The following is a 27998-nucleotide window of genomic DNA, read 5'->3' as shown; positions in this document are numbered from 1 at the left end:
TTTTAGTCAAATTATTTTTTGATTAAGAACTTTGCTATATTTCAAACTTGTTTTTTGAATCCATTTTGTTTCCAAGCCTTTACTAATGGCGAAATGGCCGATGATAGGCATCGATTTAGGGACAACATACTCATGCGTAGGAGTGTGGCAGGCACAACAAAACCGTGTAGAGATCATTACTAATGACCTGGGAAGCCGTTCAACACCGTCTTGGGTGGCCTTCACCCCTAACAACCGCCTTGTCGGCGAGGCGGCAAGGAATCAAGCGGGAAAGAACTCTTCAAACACTATTTATGGTTTGTTATTAACTTTTTTTTTTTTCTTCTTATTTTTGTTTATGTGCTATCAATTCTTAGCATGTGATGAAATGGGAGCACATTATAGTTCTTTGTGTTAGGATTTCAATTGAACATTATAGTTTTTATGTTCAAGATTTGTTTTGTTAAATTGTTTTTTTGTATAAATGTCGGATGTGTGCATGACTCTTTATTAATGAATTTGATTAAATGGTTAGATTTCCTCAAAATAAAAGATACATTATTTTGCTCCTATATAGATCAGAATTTTGGCTCCGAAGTATAGTGGTGATAATTTCAAGATATGTTTAACATTGAGCCTAAACTGTACAATATGCAGTTACATTAGATTAAACCTATAAGATGAACATATTATAAACACTAACAAAGTAATAATACACTATGTTATTATTACGTGCAAATAACTTGTTTTCTTTTGTGGGTAAATGAGTTGATGTATGTCTCTTAAATCTTGACTTGAGGTTGAAAATGAATGTTTTTGTAAGATTACATACAGTGTCATCAGTTCCTAACTTCTTGTTAATGAGTATGTACAGACGCCAAAAGGCTCATAGGTAGAAGATTCAACGACGACAAGCTTCAAAAGGACATGAAGCTCTGGCCTTTTTAAGTAGTTGCTTGTCCTGATGGTAGCGACGGAAAGAAGCCCATGATCGTGGTCACCCACAAGGGCGAAGAGAAGAAACTTGCTCCTGAAGAGATATCCTCAATGGTCCTCGCGAAGATGAAAGAAACTGCAGAGGCCTATCTTGACTCGGAAGTAAAAAATGCTGTTGTTACTGTTCCGGCCTATTTCAGTGATGCTCAACGTCAGGCAACTAAAGATGCAGGAGTCATTGCTGGACTGAATATCATTACGAATAATTAATGAGCCAACAGCAGCCGCTATTGCCTATAATTTTGACAAGTTTAAGAGTAATGTAGTTACTCCTAAGAATGTGTTGGTGTTTGATCTTGGAGGAGGGACTTTCGACGTTTCTTTTGTCACTATTAAAAGAAACGTCGTGAAAGTGATTGCTGTAGGTGGTAACACCCACCTTGGTGGAGTTGATTTTGACAGTAGAATGGTGAGTCACTTTGTCGCGGAATTTAAAAGAGAGCACAATAAAGACATTAGTACTAATCCTAGAGCTCTTGGGAGGTTGAGAGCTGCTTGTGAAAAGGCTAAGAGACAACTTTCGTGGACTACTGAGACTAATATCGAGATTGATTGTCTGTTTGATGGAATAGATTTTTCATCTACCATAACTCGTGCTCGATGAGAAGATGAATATGGATTTGTTCAGGGATTGTATGGAAGTTGTTGAGAAGTGTTTGAAGGATGCCAAAATGGGAAAGAGTGATGTTGATGATGTTGTTTTTGTGGGTGGTTCGACAAGGATCCCGAAAATTCAGCAAATGTTGCAGGACTATTTTAATGGAAAGGAGATATCCAAAAGCCTGAACCCGGATGAAGCTGTTGCTTATGGAGCTGCCGTTTATGCTGCAATCTTGAGTGATGTACGACAAGATGAGCAATTTTCGCTTGTTGATGTCACTCCTTTATCTCTCGGTGTTGGGCTACATAGTGGTGCTTTCAGAGTTGTGATTCCAAGGAACACACCGATCCCTACCAAGGTAAATAAGAGCTCGGTCACTGTCTCTGACCGCCAAACTAGGATGAGGACTAGTGTGTATGAAGGCGAGAGTCCCATTGCTGAGGAGAACAACTTCTTGGGTGACTTTCTTCTAACTGGCATCCCTCCGGCACCAAAAGGAAAAATCAGGGTTATTGATTGTTTCAGCATTGATGCCAATGGTATCTTGACTGTGACATCAACAGAAGAAAAGTCTGGTCAGAAGAAGCAAATTACTATAACAAATCACAAAGGGAGGTTATCAAAGGTGGAAATTGATAGGATGTCGAATGAGGCCAAAACGTACAATGCTAAGGATAAGGAGCAAAAGAAGGCCGCGAATGCCAAGAACACTTTGGAGAATTATATACATGAGATGGAGGATACCTTAAGAGGTAGTGGAGAGAAGATCGGTGCAAAAGACAAGAGGAAGCTTGGGGATGCCATTGATCAGACTGCGCAATGGATGAAATGGTATACCATCAATGTCGAAACTTCTATGTTTGAGGAAAAAATCAAAGAACTTGAGAGCGTTGTGCTCATATCATTGCAAAGTTGCGCCAACAGCTGAAAGATGTTGGTGAAGCTAGTTATTCTCGAACCAAGATTGAAGTTGTGGAGCTCGATTGACAGAGCTTGTTAGGATTAGTGTGGAGATAGATAAATACATGGAGACATAAGGAGATTGCATAGAAGCTGCCTTATTGTTAAGGTTCGACCAAACTTGTGAAAAGTTCGGTCGAACCCGGTTTTAAGTCAGTAGGTGCACTAGTTTACATTTCTAGAGGAGGAGTGACCAAACCCAAGGAGGTTTGACCGAACCACCCCAGGTTCGACCGAACTCTGGGTAGGTTCGGCCGAACCTCCCTGCTCCCTATTTCGTCGCTTCGTTTTCGACTTGTGCGATTTGCTTTAATCTTAGCCGTTGGATTGTATTTTCTACCTAGACTATATATACCTTTTCTAAGCCTCTTTGTTGATTATTCACAAACATTTAAACACATAGAGAGGTTTTGAGAGGGTTTGTGAGGAGCATTTGAATTCTATACAATTCATGCTTGTAATTCTTGAGTTCATTCATCATCAATATTACTCCATAGTGCAAGGGTGGGTTTTTTCTCCCGGTTCTCGGGTTTTCCCACGGTAACATTGTCTTCCTTTTACTTGCTTTAATTCCTTCAAAGTTGTTCTTGATTGTTATGCTTGTTTGTTCATTGCTATTGTGGGTTGATTGCAAGTTAGTTGAACACTTTAATCCTTACAGAGCTTTGGTGTAAGTTGTACTGTGAAGTTTTAATTTAGAACTTTTGGATATGCTACTATCTTTGTCTAAAATTAGTTTGTCATTTAATAGACAAATAGTTTGAATTACTTTGTGAACAATGTAGGTTGATGCTTTATTTGTGTAAAGGTTTAGATTTTGGGAACCTGACTACTTTTTAATCCTTTTGTTTTAGTACTGTTATAAGCCTCTTTTAGATTTTAGCTTTTGTGTGCCTATTCCAATTCATCTGGTTTTCGTTCTTCAAAAGTTGTTCATTTGTGTCACAGATGTTGGACTTGGTAAGCCACACGTCGATTTTTGTTATTCCTGATGCTGTACGACTACAATTCATCTGTAACCAGTCATTTGAATTTCTGTTGGAAACAATTCGTTTTCAGTCACTTGTTGATTGTAAACCTCTGTTGTGTGCTTTATGATGAATTTGCCTCAGTATTATCAATTTGAGCAATTTTCTAGCATTATAACATTATAACACATGCTGCTGCTTTTCTCTGCTTTGTACTACAATGCTTAGGTTCTGCAGATGAGGGATTAATCTGACTAGTCTTCAAGTGTGTTGAATGAACATGTGATGAAGTTGTATATATAGAAGTGGTTCGATGTGATCTTGTATATTCAGTATTGACACCGTGTTAACAAATAAAACTGGAGCTTTCTTGTTGCCGTGGAAGTTACATACAGAGACTCAGAGAGGACCTCAATTGGTTAACAATAATCGCCTTACCACACAAGGCTAGGAGGCTTGTCTACAGAGTAATTTAAAGAGTGACATTTATAAACAGCTTTCTTATTGCAACTTAGCCTCAGATCATATCTTTATATTCTGTACAATCTTTCACCAGAATATATACTACTGCTGCTTACTCCAGTCCATTAATGATAGTCCACATTATGTCTCACTGATTTAACCATCCAAGCCATTAGGAAATACTAGTACAAAGTTTGGCCAACAGCAAAATCTGATATATCTCATAAAGAAAACCAACTAAATTTTTATCATATCAGCTTTAATTCAAGCTTGATAGTCACATATACGTAGATGTACAGAAGCTAAAATATCTAGACTACTCTAGTTAAAGTAGAAATAGGAAAAAAAAATAAAAAATAAAAATAAAAACCAATGAAATGAACAAAAATTATCTAAAATGAGTTTATTTTTTCTAGCAGAGTACTGTAGTAGTACTGGTGTAATGATATAAGTACAAGCTTAATCATCAATGTCAACAATCCAAGTTTTGGAATCACTAGGCACCACTTGCCTTATCATTCTTTAGCATCTTTGCAACGATAGGGTCACAGATTTTCTTAAACTCTTTCATCTGTTCCTCAAACTTCTGTGCTTTTGACTGTAGATAATTCCAATGATAAACTATATATTCCCTAGTGTGCTCAATAGCAACCACCATTTTGTGATTGTCCTTGCGACCAATCTTCTTACGATGATCTTTGAGCATGTCAGACATAGTTTTCGTGTATTTCTCCAAAGCTATCCTGGCTTTAGCACTTTGTCTTCGCCATTCATCCGCGCACTTGAAACTTTCAGCAACCTTCATCATCTTAACAACTTCTTCCCTTGACAATTGCAAATGGCCACTGGGATGTTCAATTGAAAATTCATTCGTATATCCAGTTTCCAAATCATAAAAAGAACATGTCAAAATTCCATCAGCATCGATTTGAAAACAGATGTTTCGTTTGGGAACGCATTCGGGTGCAGGAGGAATACCATGGAGTGTAAAAACACCTAAACTAATATTGTCTTTGACTTTGGGTCTTTCACCTTCAAACACCTGAAATGCCAATAAGTGTGGGTTGTCCTGTGCATACGGTATATCAGAAAGTGTTTTAAGCATCCTTGTTGGGATTGGAGTGTTTCTCGGAATCACGACACTCATGTGTGTAGCATCATGATTAGAATTAAGACCAAGAGAGTATGGAGTGACATCAACAACCGAAAAACTCATATGATCTCTACCACTCAGGACTGCAGCCTTCGCGGCAGCACCATAGGCAACAGCCTCATCAGGATTAATACTATTGCAAAGCTCCTTCCCACAGAAAAAATCTTGTACTAGCTGCTGAACCATAGGAATCCTGCTTGACCCACCAACTAGAACAATCTCATTAATATCATTTCTATCCATTTTAGCATCCCTTAAACATTTAGCAGTGTGGTATATACACTCCACAAACAGATCCATATTCAACATCTCAAATTGAGCACGAGTGATGGTTGAATAGACAGCCCTGCCTTCGAAAAAGCAATCAATCTCAATACTAGTTGACGTTTCTGAAGAGAGAATTATCTTTGCTCTTTCACAAGCAGCTCTTAGCTTCTCAATAGTCCTAGAGTTCTCTCTAATGTTCTTTCCATGCTTCCTCTGATACAAGGTCGCAAGATGTTCAATCATTCTGTTGTCAAAGTCTCTTCCTCCCAGGTGGGTGTTTCCACTTACTGATTTGACTTCGAATCTTGCATTCTCAATAATGACCAAAGAGGCATCAAAAGTACCTCCACCAAGATCAAATACCAACACATTTTTCCTGTCATTAGTCACCCTGTCAAGGCCATAAGCAATGGCAGCAGCCGTAGGTTCGTTGATAATGCTCACCACATTCAGTCCAGCAATTCTTCCAGCATCCTTAGTTGCCTGACGCTGTATATTATTGAAGCAAGCTGGAACAGTAACAACAACATCCTTCACTATAGTGCCAAGATAGTCCTCGGCGAATTCTGCCATTTGACAAAGTAACATAGCAGAAATCTCTTCAGGTGCAAATGACCTCTCTACGCCCTTGTATTTAACCACAATCTTGGGTTTTATTTCTTCACCAATGATTTTAAATGGCAAAAGCTTCATGTTGTCGAGTAGAGCTTCATCATCAAAGCTCCTGCCTAAAAGCCTCTTTACATCTGCCATTGATTGTCAATGTAAAATATTAACTAGAAGTATGACAAGAAGACACTGTGGAGTATATATGAATATATGATGATAATAAAGCCTTGAATCCATCCTAAAAAATTCTATCCAATAAATACTTATGGACTTTACGTTCTATGTAGTAGTTTCAATCAATTCTTGTATCGCGGAAAGAAAAAGGTAAATAATGCAGCAAAATAAACTCTGGTCCAGACCAAGACATATATGAACATCAATGAACTTCGACAACATACAGCAAATTGAACAAAAGAATACAAGTGACAACTCACAGTAATACATTGTCACATATTATGGTTTCTATAGTATACAAAATCTTCAAATCAATTTTTTAATTTAAGATTGGGTGCCGGAATCGACCGGAGTGTCTGAGGATAGTTCTTTCGAGAACACTGGTGATGAAGATGAGGATAATGACGATGATGGAAGCTCTAGTTCATCCAATATGAGAGAAGGGAGTGATGGGGATGATGAAGGCGGTGATGATGGGGGAGGTAATGAGAAACAAGATGAGGATCGAGGTGGCGCTGGCGGTGGAGATAGGAGAAGTAGTAGTGAGAGTCGGGCTGGAAATAAGAGAAAAAGAGAAGATGATGATGGTGGCCGGAGAACATTATCTGAGAGGAGGGGAATTCGGATTTCGTGCATAATCTGCCCAATAAAAAGGAAGCTTGGAGACACGTGGACATATGAGTGTAGCGAATGGAGCGGACAACCTCTGAAAAAATTCAGATTGGCACAGAATACCATTAATGGCGAAAATTCGGGTCGCTTGAACCCGATTATTTTGGGATATTTGATGAAGGGTGTTGCTTCAGTGTAGTTATATTTATACAGGATGGTCTCTTCTCTTCTTTCCAATTTTTTAATTTTTTTTTTTTTTTTTTTTTTTGGGGGGGGGGGGGAATGATGTACGGAGTACTACACTACTACTCCTCGAAAAATTCGTGGGTTGCATGAGATCTTAGAAAAGGTGATCAAAATTTTGGGTCAGGTTGAGCCTTATCATCAAATCTCATGTCCAATTTCGTAAAATGCGGTGGTTTTACGGGTTAAGACTTAAGAGAGTTTTCGGCTTTTTTTGGATCATATTAGGATTTTAAACTAAAAATGTGTTTTTTTTTTACTTGTTTAAACTCGTCATTTTTTGGGGCGTAGTCGATCAGATGTACTTCCTCTAATGCTAACATATTGGCAACATTTCTTATCATATTGCCTCCATTCTTTATATTCTACTCACTTGCTATAATTGCGCAATTTAAAAAAAAATCATAATATAAGTGGGTGTAACATTTGGTAAGGGAGAATATAAAAAGATGGGTTTATGTTAGAAAAGGTCAATAAAGAAAAGAGAGTGCATGAAAAAGTGTTATTATTGTAGGGTTAAATTGAAGGAATAAAAGAATGACCTAAGATAAAAAGTGAGTTGAACATAAAAAAAAATGACCTGAAATGAAAAGTGAGTATAGAAAAAAACGAAGGAATATACTTCCTCCGTCCCAAATACTTGGAACGTTTGGGTGAACACGTAATTTAAGAAAATTACAAGTGGATCCATTTAAAACATTTGTTTATCATATAAATTTTTTTTTTTTTGTATTTTTATAATGTAATAAAACAAAAAGTGTGGGAGGTGGGGGTAATGAGGAGAAAGATTTAATTGGATTTTGGAGTTTGTGGTCCCAAAGAGTATAGAAAATATTTTTTTATTAGTGATCTCATTCCATATTTAGTAACGTGTCAAGTATTTTGAGACGAATGCAAATGGTAATTGTGTCAAGTATTATGGGACGGAGGGAGTATTGCTATAATTATGTAAAGTACACGTAAAAAATGACTAATAAATGTCACCCATTTTCATCTCTAGATATTGAACTTTATCGTAATACCAAGAAACACAACCATTCCAACAAAAAAGGTACGCCATGGACTTACAACTCCGCAGAACAATGTGACTAGCTTGGATTCTGGTGTGTATGAAGGGGAGAGCCCTGTTGGGAAGGAAAATCACTTCTTAGGCGGATTTATTCTGCAAGGGCTTTCTCCTGCTTCAAAATGCAACATGAAAAACGAGGCGATCAAAGTAAGGTTTGCCTTGGAGAATTATACTGATAACTTATTGGATGTTGTGCAAGATATATAGCCGGAACAAGAGTATTAATGGTTGGACTGGAATTGCCATCTTATTGAGGCTTGTAAGTTTGATGAGAAATTTAAAGAGCTTGAAGGCATTTGCAACCCTCTTATTGCTCAGATACAAACATCTGAACTGCAAGGTCGCTGACTGCTGGATTTTCTACAGAGTAATATATTTAAAGACTGGCAAAGATTTATAAATAACTTCTTATTGCAAGTCAGACCAGAACATATCTTTTATCAGAGTAACAGTCCATTAATGATAGTCTACAATATGTCTCACTGATATAACCATCTAAGCCATTCGGAAATGCGTAGTACAAATTACAGTTTGACTATCAGCAAAATCTCATAAATAAAATCAGCTAAATTCTTCCATATCGGGTTCTATTCAAACTTGATAGTTATATATATAAGAGATATAAGAAATATGTTAATTGATTGATATTCACAAGGCTTTTGGCAGCCATATATATAGTATACAAACTTAACAAATTAAGTTAAACTATAGCCTAATCTATGCCTAAAATTATGGCTCCATTATAGGAGAATTGATTCTATCTAAAACAGAATAAGGAAAAGATAAATTCAAAATATATATACAAGATTATCTCCTAATACGCCCCCTCAAGATGGACTGTCGTGAGACAAGGCCAATCTTGGATTGTAATAAAGAGAACCGTGTGAATGCTAGAGGCTTTGTAAGAGCATCGGCAAGCTGATCATCACCATTAACAATTCATAGAGCAAAGAGAGAAGCCAGAGCACCTCTGCCGTAGTGGATGTAACAGCTCGAAATTCTGCTTCAGTGGAAGAGGTTGCAACACCTTGTTGTTTCTTTGAGCTCCAAGCAAGGGGATTCTTACCCAAATAAACAATATACCCGGTTGTAGAGTGAAATGTATCTCTATCACCAGCCCAATCCGCATCAGTAAAAGCATGAAGGATCAAAGGTGGGTGGCGATGAAGAGTTAGACCATGATCAATTGTCCCTTTGAGATATCTAAGCAAACGCTTAAGTGCCGCCCAATGAGTATCCGTGGGACAGTGCATGAATTGTGATAGCCTATTGACAGCAAATGCAACATCTAAACGAGTCAGAGATAAGTACTGAAGAGCCCCAACAAGAGCACGATACTCAGAAGGCGTGGACAATGGTGACCCGGAATCACCCGTCAGAGGAGGGTGTGCCACCATTGGAGTGGAGACAGGCTTTGCATTTGACATATTAGCACGAGCAAGAATGTCCCCAATATATTTATGTTGGCTTAAAAACAGACCACCATCATGAGGATGTACTTCAACACCTAAAAAATAGGACAAAGGACCTAAGTCCTTCAAAGAAAATCGTGAGGCAAGAGTATTAATTAGTTGTTGAAGAGCATTCGAAGAAGGACCTGTAACAATTATATCATCAACATAAACCAGCAAATAATAAATAATCCCATTGCAATTGTATAGAAATAGTGAAGGATCGGCAATAGAATTCTTGAACCCAACCGAAAGAAGATATGTGCGTAACTCAGTATACCAAGCACGAGGTGCTTGTTTTAGGCCGTAAATTGCTTTTCGAAGTTTGCACACATGAGTAGGCTTGTCTTTGTCAATAAAACCCGGAGGTTGGGCCATATAAACATCTTCATGAAGAGTTCCCTGAAGAAAGGCATTGTTGATGTCGAGTTGCCTAATCGACCATCCCCTTGAGACTGCTAGAGAGAGTAGCAATCGAACAGTAGCTGGTTTTATCACTGGACTAAACGTCTCCGAGAAATCAATACCCGGACGTTGCAAAAATCCTTTGGCTACAAGACGAGCCTTATACCGTTCAACATCACCGTTGGCTGTATATTTAACCCGATATACCCACTTGCAACCTACTAAATTGGGTGTGTCAGTTGGTGGAACAAGGACCCACGTTTGATTGTTTATGAGAGCATCAAATTCAGCTTGCATTGCAGCTCTCCATTGCGGGTTTTTGAGTGCTTGGGTGATAGTTATGGGTTCAGTATGAGGGCTGGTTGTAGTGGTAGGATAAGCATATTTTTTGTTGGGTTTGACAATATTGTTTTGGAGACGAGTGACAATGGTACGAGATGGAGGAGGGGCAGTAGGTTCGGGTTCAGAATGAGTGTCGGATAATGGGGTATTTGGTGATGTGATATTGAAAGAAGATGAGGAGTTTGGTATAGTTGGGGAGGCAGACGAGGGTGTAGATGAAGATGATTGTGTGTGCAGAGAGGTTGAGGGAGTAGGAGTAGGGGAGTGAGGAGGAGTAGTGTCTTCAACTGTAGGTTGAATGTGGCAGGAGGGTGAAAAAGGAAGATTTATACTTACCCATTCCTCAATAGTGGAGGATTTTGTGCAAGATGAAGAGTTGCTAAGAGAAGGAAAAGGGAATACATCCTCAACGAATTTAACATGACGAGATGTATAAATTCGATTAGTTGGAGGATGTAAACAATAGTAGGCACTTTGTGTGGAAGAATAGCCTAAGAAAACACATGGTAAGGATTTGGGGTCTAGCTTGTGTGAAGTGTAGGGTTTAAGCCACGGATAGCAAAGACAACCAAAAGCACGAAGCTTATGATAATTAGGTGGAAAACCGAATAGCTTATGATAAGGAGAGGTGTTATGTAAAGTCTTGGTGGGTAGACGATTGATTAGATAGGTGGCAGTGGCCAAGGCATGAGGCCACAATGTGAGGGGTAACGAAGCATGAGAAAGAAGGGCTAAGCCGGTTTCAACAATGTGAAGGTGTCGACGTTCGGCATAGCCATTATGTTCCGGAGTATGAGGAGGGGAAGTGAGATGTGAAATTCCATTTGAGGATAAATAAGGTGTGAGTTTTTCAAATTCACCACCATTATCGGAAAAAAATTGTATAATCTTACGTTTAAAGAAATTCTCAACTAGAGCCCTAAAACGTAAGAAGACTTTATATGTGTCCAATTTATTTTTCAGAGGATAAAACCATATGTACTTGGTATAATGATCAACAAAGATAATATAGTACTTGAATTTGTCATGGGAAAATACAGGAGAAGTCCATAGATCCGAGAAAATTAATTCCAATGGAGCATGAGACTTAAGAGTAGACGAATAAAAGGGAAGTTTGTGGCTTTTATTAATATTGCAAGCATTACAACCATTGATACAAAAATCAGAAATTGGAAGGCTAAAACTAGATTTTAAAGATTGAAGAACTTTATTAGATGGGTGACCTAAACGATGATGCCAAGAGTGTTTTGGAATGATGGTGGAAGCAAAAACACGAGGAACTCTAGGAAGCCATTGATAAACTCCGGCTTTAGTTGGACCTTGGAGGAGGGTCTTCCCCTGCGAAAGCTCCTTCACACGAAACAAAGAGGGTAAGAATTCAATAGAGGTGTTATTTTCTCGACAAAACTGAGAAATGGATAAAATATTACGGGAGATGGAGGGAACATGTAGGACATTTGAAAAATTAAAAGTAGCAGAGGGAGTAGAGATAGAGAAAGAACCAGTATGATGAATAGGAAGAGTTGAACCATCTCCTATGATCAATTCCTCCGTACTATCATAGGGAGCATGAAGAGAAAGATTAGCCAAATCATTGGTGACGTGATGAGAAGCACCACTGTCAAGGAGCCAAGAGTTTGATGCAGGGGACGAAGCCGTAGCAACGTTGGCTTGTGGAGCATGAAACGAAGGAGTTTGAGCCTTAGAGGGAGTGCGATTGTAGGTGGGAGTGGGAACTCGGATAGTAGGATATAGGTTCTTGAATATGGGGCAGTAAGTCAAGGAGTGTCCTTGAGTACGACACCATTGACATTTGCCAAGGAAGGGTCGTTGAGGAGAAGGTGGAGTTGGGGTTGCAGTGTTTGGCACATAGGTTGATGAGGGTGGGGTGGATGTATAGGACATTGTTGGTGGTTTGGGGGAGGGGTTCTTGCGATGATGCATTGCATTCACTGAGGCAGGAAAAGAAGAGGGAGGTGAAGGTACAGACACAGTGAGTTCTTTGGTAATTAGCTTTTCATGAAGTTCCTCAAAGGAGATGGGAGTATCTCGGGCATTAACTGCATCAATCACTGATCTGAATTGATCATAGTCAAGGCCACTTAGAACTTTTTCAATGAGATCTTCATTGTCCATAGGTTTCCCCATAGCAGCAAGTCGATCCGAGCATTGCTTAATTGATTGCATATACTCGGTGATTGTTTGAGTAGTATGCGTGATTTGAGCAAGGTGAGCCTTGATTTGCTTGAAGTGACCACGAGAGGGATTAGCAAAGGTGGAGGCTAGGATATTCCAAGCCTCATGAGCCGAAGCAGATTGAGTGATTAGAGGCACAAGATTTTGAGAAAGAGTACCTACAATGGCACTAAAGACCAAGCGATCTTGGCGATACCAGGCTGTGGCAGCAGGGTTTATCGCAGAAGAGCGGTTCTTGGTGATTGTTTTGGGAGGAGACGGGAAGCTACCATCCACAAACTTCCACGCACCGTACCCAAGAAGAGTGGCCTGAAGGTGAGTTTTCCAGGCAACATAATTCGAGGGTGTAAGCTTGATGCAATTTTGGACATTGATTACTGTAAAAGGGGTGGCTGGGTTTTCAGTATTGGGGATGGTACCGTCATTCATGGTGATAGCGGAAGCGAGAAGTTGGATCAAAAGGCGATTGATATCATATAAGAAATATAAGAAATATGTTATTTGATTGATATTCACAAGGCTTTTGGCAGCCATATATATAGTATACAAACTTAACAAATTAAGTTAAACTATAGCCTAATCTATGCCTAAAATTATGGCTCCATTATAGGAGAATTGATTCTATCTAAAACAGAATAAGGAAAAGATAAATTCAAAATATATATACAAGATTATCTCCTAATAATATATACATAGACATCACAGACTTTACAGTGGCTAAAAAGTCTAGACTATCCTAGTTGAAGTGGAAATAAAAATACAAAAAAGACCAATGAAATGGACAAAATATTGACTAACATGAGTTCATTTTTCCTAGCAGAATAGTACTGGGGTAATGATATAAGTACAAGCTTAATCATCAATGTAGACAATCCAACTTTCGGAAACACTAGGTGCCACTAGCCTCAGCACCATCATTCTATCGCATTTTTGCAACTATAGGGTTACAAATTTTCTTTACCTCTTCCAACTTTTCCTTGTACTTGTGTGCTTTCGCATTATTCCAATTCACATCTATGAATTGCTTGGTCTGCACAATAGCATCCCTTAGTATCCGACTGTCGTAGTGCTTAATCTTCTTACCATGATCTTTGAGCATGTCAGAGATAGTTTTTATGCATTTCTCCAATTCTATCCTGGCTTTAGCACTTTGTCTTCGCCACTCATCCTCGCGCTTGAAATTTTCAGCAACCATAATCATCTTAACTTCTTCCCTTACAATTCACTGTTAGGGTTGGTGAGTGCACAACGGAAAGTTAAAGATGTTGAGATTGATAAAATAATTAGGAGAAAGATAATGGCAAGATAAGTAGGGAAAAAATGGACACAATATTTAACTTGGGAAAAATTATCAAAAAAACCCACGAACGACGAACGTCGAAATAATCCACTATATCAAAATAAGAGAGTACAAGAACCCTTAGGAATAAACTAAAAATGTGTTTTTTAAGTTTTTAAATCTGTCCTTTCTTTTGGGCGTAGTCGATCAGATGCACTTCCTCTAATCCTAGCTTATTGGCAACATTTCTTATCATACGGCCTCCATTTTTGTATATTCTACTCTATTACTATATTTACGCAATTTTTAAGAAATTTTTTCATAATATAAGTGGGTGTAAGATTTGGTAAGGAAGGGTATAAAAAGGTGAATAAAGTAAATAAAGTAAAAGAGAGCATGTCAGCATGAAAAGGTGTAATTTAAATATTGTGGGGTTGAATTAAAGGAATAAATAAACGACCTAAAATAAAAAGTGAGTTAAATATAAAAGACTGATCTAAAATGAAAAGTGAGTAGAAAAAAATAACGAAGGAATACATTGTTATTAGTCTTATAACTACCATAACATTGGTTAATTTTGTGGTAATTTTTACCTTTTTTTTGTAAGAATTTTTTTTAATATAAATTAAAAAGTAGTTTTAGAATTAATTGCTGATTAACATGGATATGTGATTACATTTATATATTATGATGATAGATTACAAGGTCAATTTCTTCAATAGAAATTGAATTTAATTTATATTTAGAATCTGATTTTATATTGAGTTTAGTGTTGTGTCTGGGCGATTTTGTTTTTTGAATTTTAGGATAAATTTTTTATTTCAAGTACCAACCTTTTACATATATATGTGGATCGTTTATACAAATTATCTTGCATAAGAAATATAATCCCTTTGAATTTTAGGATAATTTTTTTTTATTTTTTTCTCAAGTACCAACTCTTAAACAACTTTTTATTTTAAAAAATGACTGATAAAATGTCACCCCTTTATCTCTAGATACTAGTTAGGTCCCGTGCCATGCACGGTTATTCTAAAATTATTTATATTTAGCTTAAGTAACATTAAACAACACATACTTTCTGCCAATGCACAACTTTGAGTATCAACATCTATTAAGTTTATTAATAAAAATATTAAAAAATAATTTTTTTTTATTTTTTGGTGTTCCACCCGGTTCACCCTTTGGGCTAATCCGGATTCGAAGATCAGTTTTGGGTGGTTAAGTTCTAGTCTCCTCCCAATTGTTGTTGTGGGGGATCGAACACATGTCCTCCCTATCAAGTGTAGTCCTAATCACCACTACACCAACAACCAATTGGTTAGAAAAATAAATAAAAAATAATAATTATGATAATATTCACACGGACTTATTCAATAACATTTACATAATAAAGTCACATTTATATATTACTCGTATTAATTTTTTGGAGGGAAGCTTCAACCACTTTATCTATCCCTCACTTTAATGTTACTTAGTCAAAGTTAGTACAATATAATATTGCAAAGTCAAAGTAACGCACTTACAATCACTACTACATTTCAAAGTTAATGCGACGCACAAATTTGTCGCCATAGGACTCTTTAACCGTCACATTAGCTCTAATGCAACGCCCTAGAGCTATCGCATACGATTGCGTTGCATTAGGCCTAATTAATGTGACGCATAAGAGGCCTAATGTGACGCTTGTGTGCACCCGTCGCATGAGCTAGTATATCTAATGCTACGGTTATATAGGCCTGTCACATAAAAAACATTAGCTAATACAACGGTTAAATATATCTAATGCGACACCTAGTTACAACAGTTTCTGGAGCTAATGCAACACAGTATGTCTATTATTATTATTATTATTATAGTTATTATTATTATTATTATTATTATTCTATTGCACATAGGAGAATAGGTTCGAATTCGTAACAATATACAAAGTACATATTTCGTAACATAAATTAGTCCCTAATTTCTACCTACATACAAGTCTAATTAGATAAGATTCAAACCAAAAATAATATTTATAGAATATACATAGTGAGCAGTGACAACCAAGAATCCAACAAGCTTGAAGAGCTAATAATAACCATGATTTATTTGATTGACGTCTCTTGCGCCGTAGAATGCAACCTTCACAATAGCCATTAGCCAACATGTTAAAATATTATCACGAGTAATATCCTGCAAAAGGAAAAGAATAATCTAAGATGACTACCCACCATATAAATGACACAAAACCAAAATATCAAAAACCTCGCTCTACTATATAAGCAATGTTTGTTTTGCATGTTTGAGTGTTTGACAGATTCATATGCCTTATGCGCGTTCTGCATTCAACTCATCACCTTGAACCTACAATCTAATCATGAATAATATCCATAAACAAATAATTATTGGACCCATATACTTAAAATCCTCTCTTAATAAAGTGAATTAGAAAAAAAAATAATCATGTACGTATAACTAACAACCTAGCTTAGTGCTAAATGAGGAAAATAAATACAATGAATAATATGTGGTTAAGTAACTAGTCAAAACTATCTTCTATATGTATGTGGAGCAGAATCGTGACTCACACACACCACTTGCTTTTCAAGTGTTGTTTGCGAAACCCACACCCAACGAGCAGTGGCGGATTCAGGATTTCCGAGATAGTGTGTCACCATCAATTATTGATCATTTGTGAAAGTACAATTTTTTTTTCCATGTCTTGTTCATAATTAATTTCAATCCAAAAATTATATATATATATATATATATATATATTTCACCAAATTGATTTCAATCCAAAAATAGGACACAAAAATTCATACCACAACCAAATACAGTACTTAAGAATTCAATTTTACAAGTCGAAAATACTACAAATAACATGTTATAAACAAGTGGTACAATAAAATTATTATATTGAATTAACTTTATGATTTTTTAGTTAATTGATAAGCTTTATGGGGAAATATTAAAATTGGTTGTACAAATATAAGATATAAAAAGGGAAAAAAAAATTATTAAAAAATTATACAAAAAAAAGTGAGATAACTTAAGAGATCAGTTATTAAATATAACTGGTCTCTTTAATGAAAAAAAGTAGCGCAAAAAAATTGCGAAATGCAATAGCAGCATCAAAGAGACCTCTTATATAAATAACAGGTCTCTTTAATATTTAAAAAAAACCACAGCAAGTCTTTTGTAGCAATAGCAGCATTAAAGAGATCGCCTATCTTAATAAGAGGTCTCTTTGATATTGTTTGTTGTTACCAATAGCAGCATCAAAGAGACCACCTATCTATAATAAGGGGTCTCTTTGATATTTTATTTTTAAAAAAAATACTGTGTCACCGGACCCACTATGACTAAAGGTGAGTCCGCCCTGCCAACGGGCAGTATGGCAGTCCAAGTTTGTTCAATAAAGGGTCAATAAGAGCAGTTCTAGGAAACCTGATAGAGGACCACTTTAGACTAAACAGTAGTAAGGGCTTGTCGATCTGGTTTAACCCTCATAAGTCAAAACCAAGTATCATACATATAAATTGATACCAAGAAAGTTTGCTCTAGGCTAACAATAAACAAAATATTACCACTTCTCAGCTTAGTTTTTGGTAAAACTTTCCTAGTTCTAACTATCACATCCCGCCACAAAACTTGTTTTCAGCTTAGTTTTTGGCAAAATTTTTAAATGGTGAATGGTTCAAATGGGTAGCCCCAAAACATGATACCAGGAAAAATGAAACTCAATTTAATTGTATAAGTATTAACCACATTTGTTAGACTAAAAATAGATAACGAAAAGTAAACACACCTCCATAATATGCTCTTCTTGGAAGGGTGAGTGAGCCTGCACTCCTGTAAGAGGAAATTTATCTAATGGATGGCAGTTTCAGTATGAAAGATTATTTTAAATAAGGGATGGAGTATTTCAATCAAAATTATATAAAAATATATTAAAATCAAAATATACTGAATATTTTATACTGCATCAATTACTAAAAAAGGGCGCTACCCATCATTTGCAACAAAATATTTTCTTTCCTTTTTTAGTAACTTTTTTAGTGACAAAATTACCGTATTGCCCTTGTTAAAAACTGATTATATACTAACCTAATTTGTTACTCTAATTAAATATCCCCATGATCATCAAATCTAACCTAATGATTCCCACCAAAATTACCCTCACTTATCCCCTTTTCCAACCATTCATCATATCCTCTTCATCTTCTCACCCACCCTCTTCAATGCATCCTTCAAGTACCTCCATTAATGACGCTGGTCAACCCTTTACTTCTGGACATCGTTCCAGATTTCAACACTCTTTCTCTTTTCTTCTTTCGATCTGGTTTACCTCACTTTCTCTCTTCTCCCAAAAGCGATCTGTTTTACCTCACTCTCTCTCCTCGTTGAAACCCTAATTTCTCTATCTATTACACCATCTCTGGTTGTGCATCTACTTTCTTGTTCCAAAAACCCAAAAAAAATGAGTTCCCCAAACGAAAAGCAACAAGATCTGGACGTTGTTGCTACCTAAAGGTGTCAGCGTCGTACTGGGAAGATGAGGTTGATTGGAACACGTAGGGCTACTTACCTGGATATGCGTCGTATGTATGGTGTGGGTGCGAAGCTTGATCCTTACGACTCTGATGAAGAAGGTGATGGGTCTAAGGTTGTAGATATGGGCAACAAGGGTGAAGGTTCCACGAAAAAGGGTCCTGATGTTGATGTTGTGAAGGGTGAGGATGCTGAACCCCTTTCTGTAGCCCCTTCGCCGGGAAAACCCGTAGAGGAGGCGGTAGATCTGGGTCTACTGGAGTTGTCTCCGGTAAAAAAGGGAGAGATCTGGGTCCCTTGTTGACGAGGTTGTTGATGGTGGTAGGGATTACAACCCTTCCAATGGTGGCTTTAACTAAATCCGCAGCGTAACTCTTTTCTGACCCTTAAGTTTTTTTATTCATTATGATCATTTACTCTTAGTCCCTGATTTGTTAGATGGTTGTGATAATTAGCCTGATTTGCTTGTTGGTTGTGATAATTAGCCTCTGTTTGCTATGTTGAGCCTTATTGGTAGTAATTGTTGGTTGTTTTTGGTAATTTGTGGCTTGTGTTTACTAAATTGTGGGTTGTTGTTGATAAATGTGGGGATTGATGTTAAATTCTATCGTTTCTTGATTGTTGGACATTTGGTTGCTTCTGTTTGGGAATTTGGGTGCTATGATTGTTGGATAATGTTGGCAATTTGTTGGGTATTCCTGGTTTGTGATATTTATGGCTTGAGGTTGTTCATATATGGGTTTGTGGTTGTTCATAGGTGGGTACTGCTTCTTCTGTTTGTTGTGCTTGATCATTTGTGGGTTCTCTAAATTTGTTGGCTATTTTTGGTTTAGTGTTATGTATGGCTTGAGCTTGAGGTTGTTCATAATCGGCACCAATGGCATTGGGGTTTGTGATATGATGAATGATGATGAACTTGTGGTCAATTGTGAATGGTGTTAGATGTTCTCAGTGAAATCCAATTAAGAGAACATATGTGCCTGTAGTTCAGTCCCTTTTGTTTTGTTCTCGATGTCAATGCTAACAGAGAACAACATTATTGCCTACATGTCTGTCCCTATATGAGTCCCATTATGAGATGTGTGTTCCCACCTAATCTAGGAGTCCCTCGATGTAGTGTCTGTGTGTGTGAAAAATCCAAGTGATGAAGGGACTCATTTGACCAAAAAATTTCATAAGTTGGAATTGCTCCAACAACTTCAACTGTGAGTTGTTATTGAGGGAACCACTTATGTAGTTTGTGTGATAAAGCAACACCCTCTGATGGATTTAAACTAGTGTTTGTGTCTGTGTATCATGGTTAAAAACATAATGTAATCACTTCTAGTACATAAACCCATCACAATTGATATCATAAAGTTTTTCAAAAGGTTGTACATATTCAAAATAAGCTAGTCAAGACTGCCTTACAATATTAACCTTAAATGTAAACAAAATACACCTAACCAATGAAACTCAAACAGTTGTCAAAATAAAAACAAAAAAGACTACCTACTAGGTGTCCATTTGCTTCCTTGCTATTCATTGGTTATGTGTGGCAGTCTCACTGTCACCTTGCTCATGTGTCTGAGGTGTGTTTTGTCTGCATCAACTTGCATGCCTTCATCATCTTCATTGCCTTCACCTGTTGATATGAATATAGTGTTGAAGTAATCAACAACTTGTTGAACCACATTCCTGTCCACCTGTAGTTGTTCTGGCAGCAAGCCAAGTCTTTCCAGCCTTTTCTTCCCTTTGTGTGGTGGGGTAAAATTATTCCCCCTAGATGCTTGAGTATTTCTTCCATGCAACATTGTAGTGTTATCCAACAGTGCTTATTTAACACTGGATTGAACACGTCATAAGTCTCTTTGACCTTGTCTATGAGTTCCCCCAAGTCCTCAGGGAATGACTAACATTTTATGGACTGTATGACATTGAACAACCCAAGATCTAGCACATTCAAGTCAGGTGACTTTGTTGGTTGGTAAATGAACTGAATGTTGAACCCATTTGACTGACATGCAGCAATGAATTCCTCATCCTTAGGAATTTGATGAGATCTGGCATTATCCCACTGAATCCATATGTCCTTAGACAGATGGGGGGGCCATTTACTTTTTATGGTTGGAATTACATTGTTGAGAAGCATTGCCTTGATTGCCTCCTTGTTTACATTTTGTGTTGCCTTTATTTCCACAGCTCCAGCCTCCCTGTTTTTGCTTTTTTTCTTTGCAATGCTCTCATCATACACAAATGGAAAGATTCCATACTTTCCATCATGTACCACTAGTCCATGGGTGTCAAATATTGGCTTCCCAATGACTGCCATGAACATGCCTTTTACCTTGATCGAATCTTTTGGACTGTTGGCACCTATATGGATTTGGTTCATTTGGCAGGAGATAGAACCTCCTTGTTTCTAGGTTCAAGTAGAACCATTTTTCATCTATGTGTACTACTTGCTGCATATCCTCAAACTTAGGGTCATCATTCTTTGCATCAGGCAGCAAATGACTTAAAACCCATTTTAGTCTTGCTATCTTGTGGTTGGATGTCATGGCCGGGTGATTTGTGCTTGTATGTGTTCTGAGTCTCCCTTTTTTCTTTAACTTGTGGATGGTGACATGTGAGATTTTGAGAGCAGCTCCATAGCTTCTCTCAGTTGTCCTCTTGCACAAAGGGACTGATTGCAGAAACTCATTTGTGTACTATGTTGGTTTGCGTCTAGTTTTGCCAAGTTTCTTGCTTTTGACATCTATCACGTTCCCCACTGCCATTTGGGATTTTATGGCTTTGAATAACCTCTGAATTGTTGTCCTGTGCACATTCAACTTGACTCCTAGCTGTGATAAAAACCCTCTTGGCAATTCCCCACCTTCCAACTTCAATAGAAAAGCATCAACAATTTCTCTTTTTTAGGAAACAATAAGTTGTTTCCTGCCTTTGGATTGCTGCATTGCTTCTTCATGTAACACATTGTCTTCAGTGTAGTGAGTTCCTTCCATGGTGCTTGAATCACTGTCTTCCATATTGCTTTCATCATTTAGCATTTGATCAATGCTGAAAAAATCATCGTCAAAAATTTCTGCAATGTTGCCTATTCTGATGTTATTGAGTTCCACAAATATCAGGGCTGGTAATGAAGTGGGGTGGTTGTTTTTTTTTTTTGCTGTGCTGAAGCTGAACTAGAATAAGGAGATGAAGATGCTACAACTGACCTAGCACTAATTAGGTTTAGGATGATAGCTTAGGTCTGACTTTTGTCAAGAAATTAAACAATGGTGTAATATGGATATGGAACTTTAGGTTTGTATGTTGCATTTGAATGCTGTTTTCTGACAGGATGTTTAAATATCCTCCCTTGAATGAAAAATTCAAGTAGAGGGAAAAATTTGGGGTGAAAACTGAATTTTTTAAATGGATGGTGAAATTTTAGGAGGGAAAATTTTGGGGTGAGAACTGAATTTTTTAAATAGATGGTGAAATTTTAGGAGGGAAAATTTTGGGGTGAAAACTGAATTTTTTAAATGGATGGTGAAATTTTAGGAGGGAAAATTTTTTCCCCCATAATTTCATTTTCTCTCTGCTCTTTCTATGAAAATCGGGCCCCCTTTCCCTCTTTTTTAGTCAATTAATCACATGCCCCTCTTTCCAATTACCCTCACCTAAACACCCACTAAAAGTTTTGCATTGGCCTCCGCGAAAGGTACGTTTGATGCATATAATCGTTAACGGAGGAAGTATAAGGAATGAATTGAAATAGTTAAATAAATAAAATAAAAAATAAAAAAAAAAGTAAAGTAAAATAAAAAAGATCAATGTTGGAGGGAAAATAACAGCACCAAAAAATGATACATGTCATTTTTGGTGTCTGTTTTATTATTATGTTATTGATTGATAATCTGTATTTTTATAATGACATCTAGGATATAATTGATTTATATATCGAATGATATATAAAATTCACTTTGTATAATTGTATTTTAGAAACATAAGCATATGATAGGATGATATTTGTTGTTTCTACATTATGACAATTAATCATGAGTATAAGTGTTATCCGAAAACAAAGTACTACATCATGTTATAATAAAATTTTATATAAGTTAGGATAAATTTAGGATAATTTAAATAAGTCCCGGTAATTTCAGATAAATTCAAATAAGTGAAATTTAATGGAAGATAACACATTTTAATCTTGAATAGATGATAGAAAACACACTAATTTTTATGGCTCTGTTTGGCAAAAGTAGCGGTAGCAGGTAACTTTTAGCGGTCGAGTAGCGGGTAGCTGTTAAGGAAGCGAATAGCTGTAGTGGGTAGAGGTTAGCTGTCAAAGTAACGGTGGATAGTATGAGTGTTTTACAAAAGTAACGGTTGTAAATTTGCAATACTAAAGTTGTAAATTTGCAATACTAAAATATATCAAAATCCATAAATATATTATTTCAAAGTAATTAAAATTTGTCAAACACTATCTGCTTCTAAACGCTACTATTTTTAACGTTTGGGAAAAGCTACCTAAACGTTAACTCTATCGCTAACCGCTACTCGAACTGCTACATCGCCAAACACTCTCATATTTTTTCAAGTAGTGTTTTGACTAGTTAAAACGCTAACCGTTACCTCAAACGCTACCACCAAACATGACATTTAACTATGAATCATCATTGTTTGATCAATCATACATTTATTTTGTTTTATAATATTATTAAAACGAATTTATTCTTTAGAACAAATTTATAATATAATATATATTGCATTATACTTCCTCAAAATATTAAAAGTAACATATCCCTTTGGTACGTTCACATTTTAAGAAGGTAATTAGGTCAACAAACTTTTGGAGTATATTTGACAAAATATACATTCTAATGTTATTTTTATCTCTCCTCTCATTGTTCCACTCTTACCTTTTTGATCTTATTTCTCCTACAACATGGTTACTCCTCAATATAAACCATTTATCCCTTTATTTTCCCTTATGATTAACTAGGTTACTAATGTGCGTTAAACGTTACATGATTATTTTATAGACAAATTAAGGTTACCCAAATAATGAATCATTAAATAATATTTGTTGTACACTTGATTTATTAAAAAGTACGTGCAAACATTAAGCCTCTGGTTAGTTTGTTCGCCTTATTTCTACTTATTTGATGAAATATAAATTTGAATAAGTTTAAATTAATAGAATAAGTCTAGAAAAAATAAGTTAGGTAAAAGTTGATTTTTTTTTTTTTTTTTTGAAGGGAAAGATAAAATATCATTAATTGAAAGCCATACGGCATCTACAATAAGCATTATAGAAAAATAAAATACAATCTAAATTAATCAAGTAAAAATCCTCTTTAAAGAAACTACGATGATGAGAAACTAGATCTGACGATGAAGTATAGTTCCCGATTGTTCGCTGAATTATGCAGCGTTCTGTGAGGGAATCCATTTTCTTGACATAGTTTTGGGAGGAAAATTCATTACCTGACCATGTCGATCGCATCCTCAATTCCAACGCCAATTGCAAAATTGTACAATAACAACCCATGAATCCAATCTTTCAAATAACACCCTAAAAATAAATTCCAATCTTCCATAAGGGAAGAGAAGAAATACAAACACCAAACTCTCACAAAAGGAGAGAACAAACCCAAAAATTGGGAAGAAAACTCTCATAAAGAGAGAGCAAGGAGAATTATTAATGGCTAAAAACAAAAAAACAAAGGAAATAAAGAAAAAATGGGTATGATGATGGTAGCCCTTTGCGGTTGCCAAAGATTTTATGGTTTTTTTAGGGTTTTTTTTTTTTTAGAGAGGGAGAGAGATAATTAGGTAAAAGTTGATAATAAAACTTATACAAGAACAAATTACCAATTTCATAAAAAAAAAAACAAAAAAAAAAAAAAACAAATTACCTAGTCAAACAATTTCATCTTTTAAAAAAATTTGGAATTTTTTTGAAAAAATAAAGTTATGGTAAACAAATTATTCTTTTAAACCCCGCCTTTTTTTTTTTTTTTACTCTACTCGTATTAAAGAAGTCACCAGTCATTGTTATTCCCAACCATTCAAACAGAGGTTGCCCTGTGCAAAAAAAAAAAAAAAAAAAAAAAAATCACTCCGTAGACTACTGTAGTGAGTTGAAGATGATGAATGGAGGAAAACAACCAAAATTATGGCCGGCGATAGGAATCGATCTCGGAACCACTTACTCTTGCGTCGGAGCATGGTCCCCACAACACGACCGTGTTGAGATTATCACCAATGACTTAGGCAACCGTACCACGCCATCTTGGGTCTCATTCAACGAAACCCAACGTCTCGTTGGCGAGGCTGCCACTAACCAAGCCGGCATTAATCCTACCAACACCATCTTTGGTTTGTTCTTTAAGCTTTTTTCCTTTTTTTTTTTAATTAAAAATAAAAATTGAAACCCTTGTTATTCATATTGTCCATATAAAAAAAAAATTTACCTTTTTTTTATTTTTTTATTTTTATCTTAAAATAAGATGGGTTATATATAATCATGTATGCTCTTAAACTTTGAATGACAAAATGTAATTGGTTGATTTTGATTTATATTTGAGATATTGATGGCCAATTATGAATGTGTATACGCTATTTGGGTTCTTAGATTGAGACTATTACTATTTGATAGCACAAATGATTTGAGCCATCTTGTTTAGATCATTAATCACTCCCTTGGTCTGAATTGGAAATAAAAGTGATAGACTATTTTGGGATGTTCGGAAAGTAAAGGTCTTGTTTCCTGAAATGGAAAACTCAAATAGAGTGATGAAGTGAGGTTGGAAAATAGATAAGTATTATAGTGAGATCAAGATGAATTCTTTGTGGTAATGGGTTATTTTAATTTAAAAATTACTTCTTGATTGAGAGTATATTTTGAAGTTTAGTTATAAATTTGATCATTTCAAATGATGTTTGAATTGTTTGGGAAACACTTTAATATAGTATTTCTTCTGTAAGATGATTAAAAAATGGAGCCTTTTTCATCGAAGCCTCCTTAATTGGACAAGAAATTTTTTATAAGGAAGTTAGTGGCTTTTTATCTGACCATAAATGCATAATATTGAATATGTTTTGTCATTCATTTAGTGTTGACTGTCTCACATAAAATTTCAAGGCAATGCTTATTTATTGGCAAAATTCTCTGGAAAATCTTTTCAAGAAATTATCTCAGTAGTCTATGGCAAAGAGATTGTCTTCTTTGGCTTTTGAATTGGTCTCTTGAATGTGATACTTATTGAAAGTAATCATGATTAATCAAACTCATAAATTTTCAATTAAGGAAATGGCAGTAAAGATCAAACATTTGAGTATGAGAAGATGCTAATAGATCTCTAGTCACTGAGCTTAATTAGCTCTAAGATGTAATTTAAATTGGCAAATGTCCGGTAAAAGTGTTAAACTCCCCTTGGACGTAACCTTTTTTGCCATGTTATTTGCATCTCACATGTAAAGTTTCTTTATCTAGCGGTCTAGCCATAGCTACTTGTATTAGGCAATTTGTGATGATAATTTCAGTTTGTACACAATTGCTTACTATTGGAAGTCAGTGACAGAATTTGATTGAGTTTGAGTATGCAGATGATAACGAGATCTTTTTTTTTTTATATATGTTGTAGATGCTAAGAGGCTTATAGGTAGAAGATTCACTGATGAAATGGTACAAAAAGATATGAAGCTCTGGCCATTCAAAGTGATTCCTACTGCTGATGGAAACGATTTCAAGAAGCTTATGATTGTAGCTACTTACAAGGGTGAAGAAAAGCAATTTACTCCGGAGGAGATATCCTCAATGATTCTTATGAAGATGAAACAGATAGCAGAGGCATATCTTGGTTCAGAAGTTAAAAATGCTGTTGTTACTGTCCCTGCCTACTTCAATGATGCCCAGCGGCAAGCAACTAAAGATGCTGGTATCATTGCTGGCCTAAATGTTATGAGGATAATTAACGAGCCAACAGCAGCTGCCATTGCCTATGGTCTTGATACGAAAGGTACTAGCAGTGATGCAACACAGAATGTTTTGGTTTTTGACCTTGGTGGTGGAACTTTTGATGTCTCTTTGGTCTCCATCAAGAAGGATGTTTTTGAAGTAAAAGCAGTAAGTGGAGACACCCATCTTGGTGGAAGAGATTTTGACAATAGATTGCTGAGCCATTTCATGGCCGAGTTTCATAGGAAACACAACAAAGATTTAAGTGCCAATTGTAGGGCTGTTGGGAGGCTAAGAGCTGCTTGTGAGAAGGCTAAGAGACTTCTGTCTTCAACCACTGAGACTACTATTGACATCGATTGCCTTTTTGAGGCAGTAGATTTCTCTTGTAGCATAACTCGTGCCCGATTTGAAAAGATGAATATGGATTTGTTCCAAGATTGTATGTTACCTGTTCAAAAGTGCTTGAGAGATGCCAAAATGGAAAAGAGTGAAATTCATGATGTTGTTCTTGTGGGAGGGTCAACTCGAATACCAAAGATTCAGCAATTGTTGAAAGAGTTTTTTAGTGGAAAGGAGCTTTGCAAAAGTATTAATCCTGATGAGGCTGTGGCATGTGGAGCTGCATTCCATGCTGCAGTATTGGCCGGTGTAGGTAGTAATAAGAACTCTGTGCTTGTGGATGTTGCTCCTCTGTCCCTCGGAATTGAACTACATGGTGGTGGCGTAGGAGTAGTAATTCCTCGAGGTACAACTGTCCCAACTAAGATGGTCAAAATATTTTCAACTGCGCTTGATAACCAAACATCCGTACGATTTGCAGTGTGTGAGGGTGAGATGCCCATTGCGAAAGACAACAACTTATTGGGAGAATTTAACCTGTATAACATCCCTCCAGCGCCTCGAGGTGTTGGTAAGTTTGATGCTTGTTTTAACATTGATGCTGATGGCATCTTAACTGTGTCTGCAGTGCTTACTGGCACTAACAACAAGGACCAAATCACCATCGCCAATCACAGTGGGAGGTTATCAAAGGAATCAATTGAAAAGATGGTGAAGGCAGCTGAAAAGTACAAGGCAGAGGATGAGGAGCGCAAGAAGGCAGCCATAGTTAAGAACAAGTTGGAGAATTATGTGTATGAGGTAAAGGGTACCTTAAGAGGTAGTGGAAGGAAGCTGAATAACAAGGACAAGAGAAAATTGGGTGATGCCATTGAGCAGGTAACCCAATGGCTGGAGTGGAACTATTTGCTTGTTCAAGCTGTCAAGTTCGAGGAGAAAATGGAAGAGTTTAAAAGCATCTGTGAGCCTATGATCGCAAAGATGCACCAGCAGGAGAATGGTTCTGCTAACGCCAGTCGTGGTTGCTCCAAGATCGAGATTATAGAACTCGATTAAGCTTTAATCAAGTAGCGAACAACCTGATCACAACAAAGATGTCCGAACAGCAGGGGAGGATGCTTCTAAGGTGCTTGTCCCATAAATTTAGATCAGAAGTGTTAGAAGTAATTTTGGTAAGGAGTTTTCTGAAACAAGCTTCAGGTATGTTAATAGTACAATACGTATGCTACTATGTTAGTGCAGGTTGCTCATTAGACAAGCTTTTGTGAATGACGAATATTCTGCTAGGATAGAACTCTGATGCTAAGAGTCATAAAAATGCTTTAAGTAGTAATTTCTTTTGCCTTTTGTTTAAAATGACATTGTTAAGCATGAAATTAGTTATTTTCAGCAAGTTAATAGCTAGATGAGATACT

The 27998-nt window shown here is 36.4% G+C and overlaps 1 pseudogene; it reads left to right on the top strand.

Annotated features, from left to right (window-relative positions):
* The first annotated feature begins 100 nt into the window (after window positions 1-100).
* On the top strand, window positions 101-27998 carry LOC110685960 (annotated as a pseudogene).

This window comes from Chenopodium quinoa, unplaced genomic scaffold (assembly GCF_001683475.1).
Source record: "Chenopodium quinoa cultivar QQ74 unplaced genomic scaffold, ASM168347v1, whole genome shotgun sequence".
Taxonomy (NCBI): Eukaryota; Viridiplantae; Streptophyta; class Magnoliopsida; order Caryophyllales; family Amaranthaceae; genus Chenopodium; species Chenopodium quinoa.
This window is presented reverse-complemented; position numbering and strand designations above follow the sequence as displayed.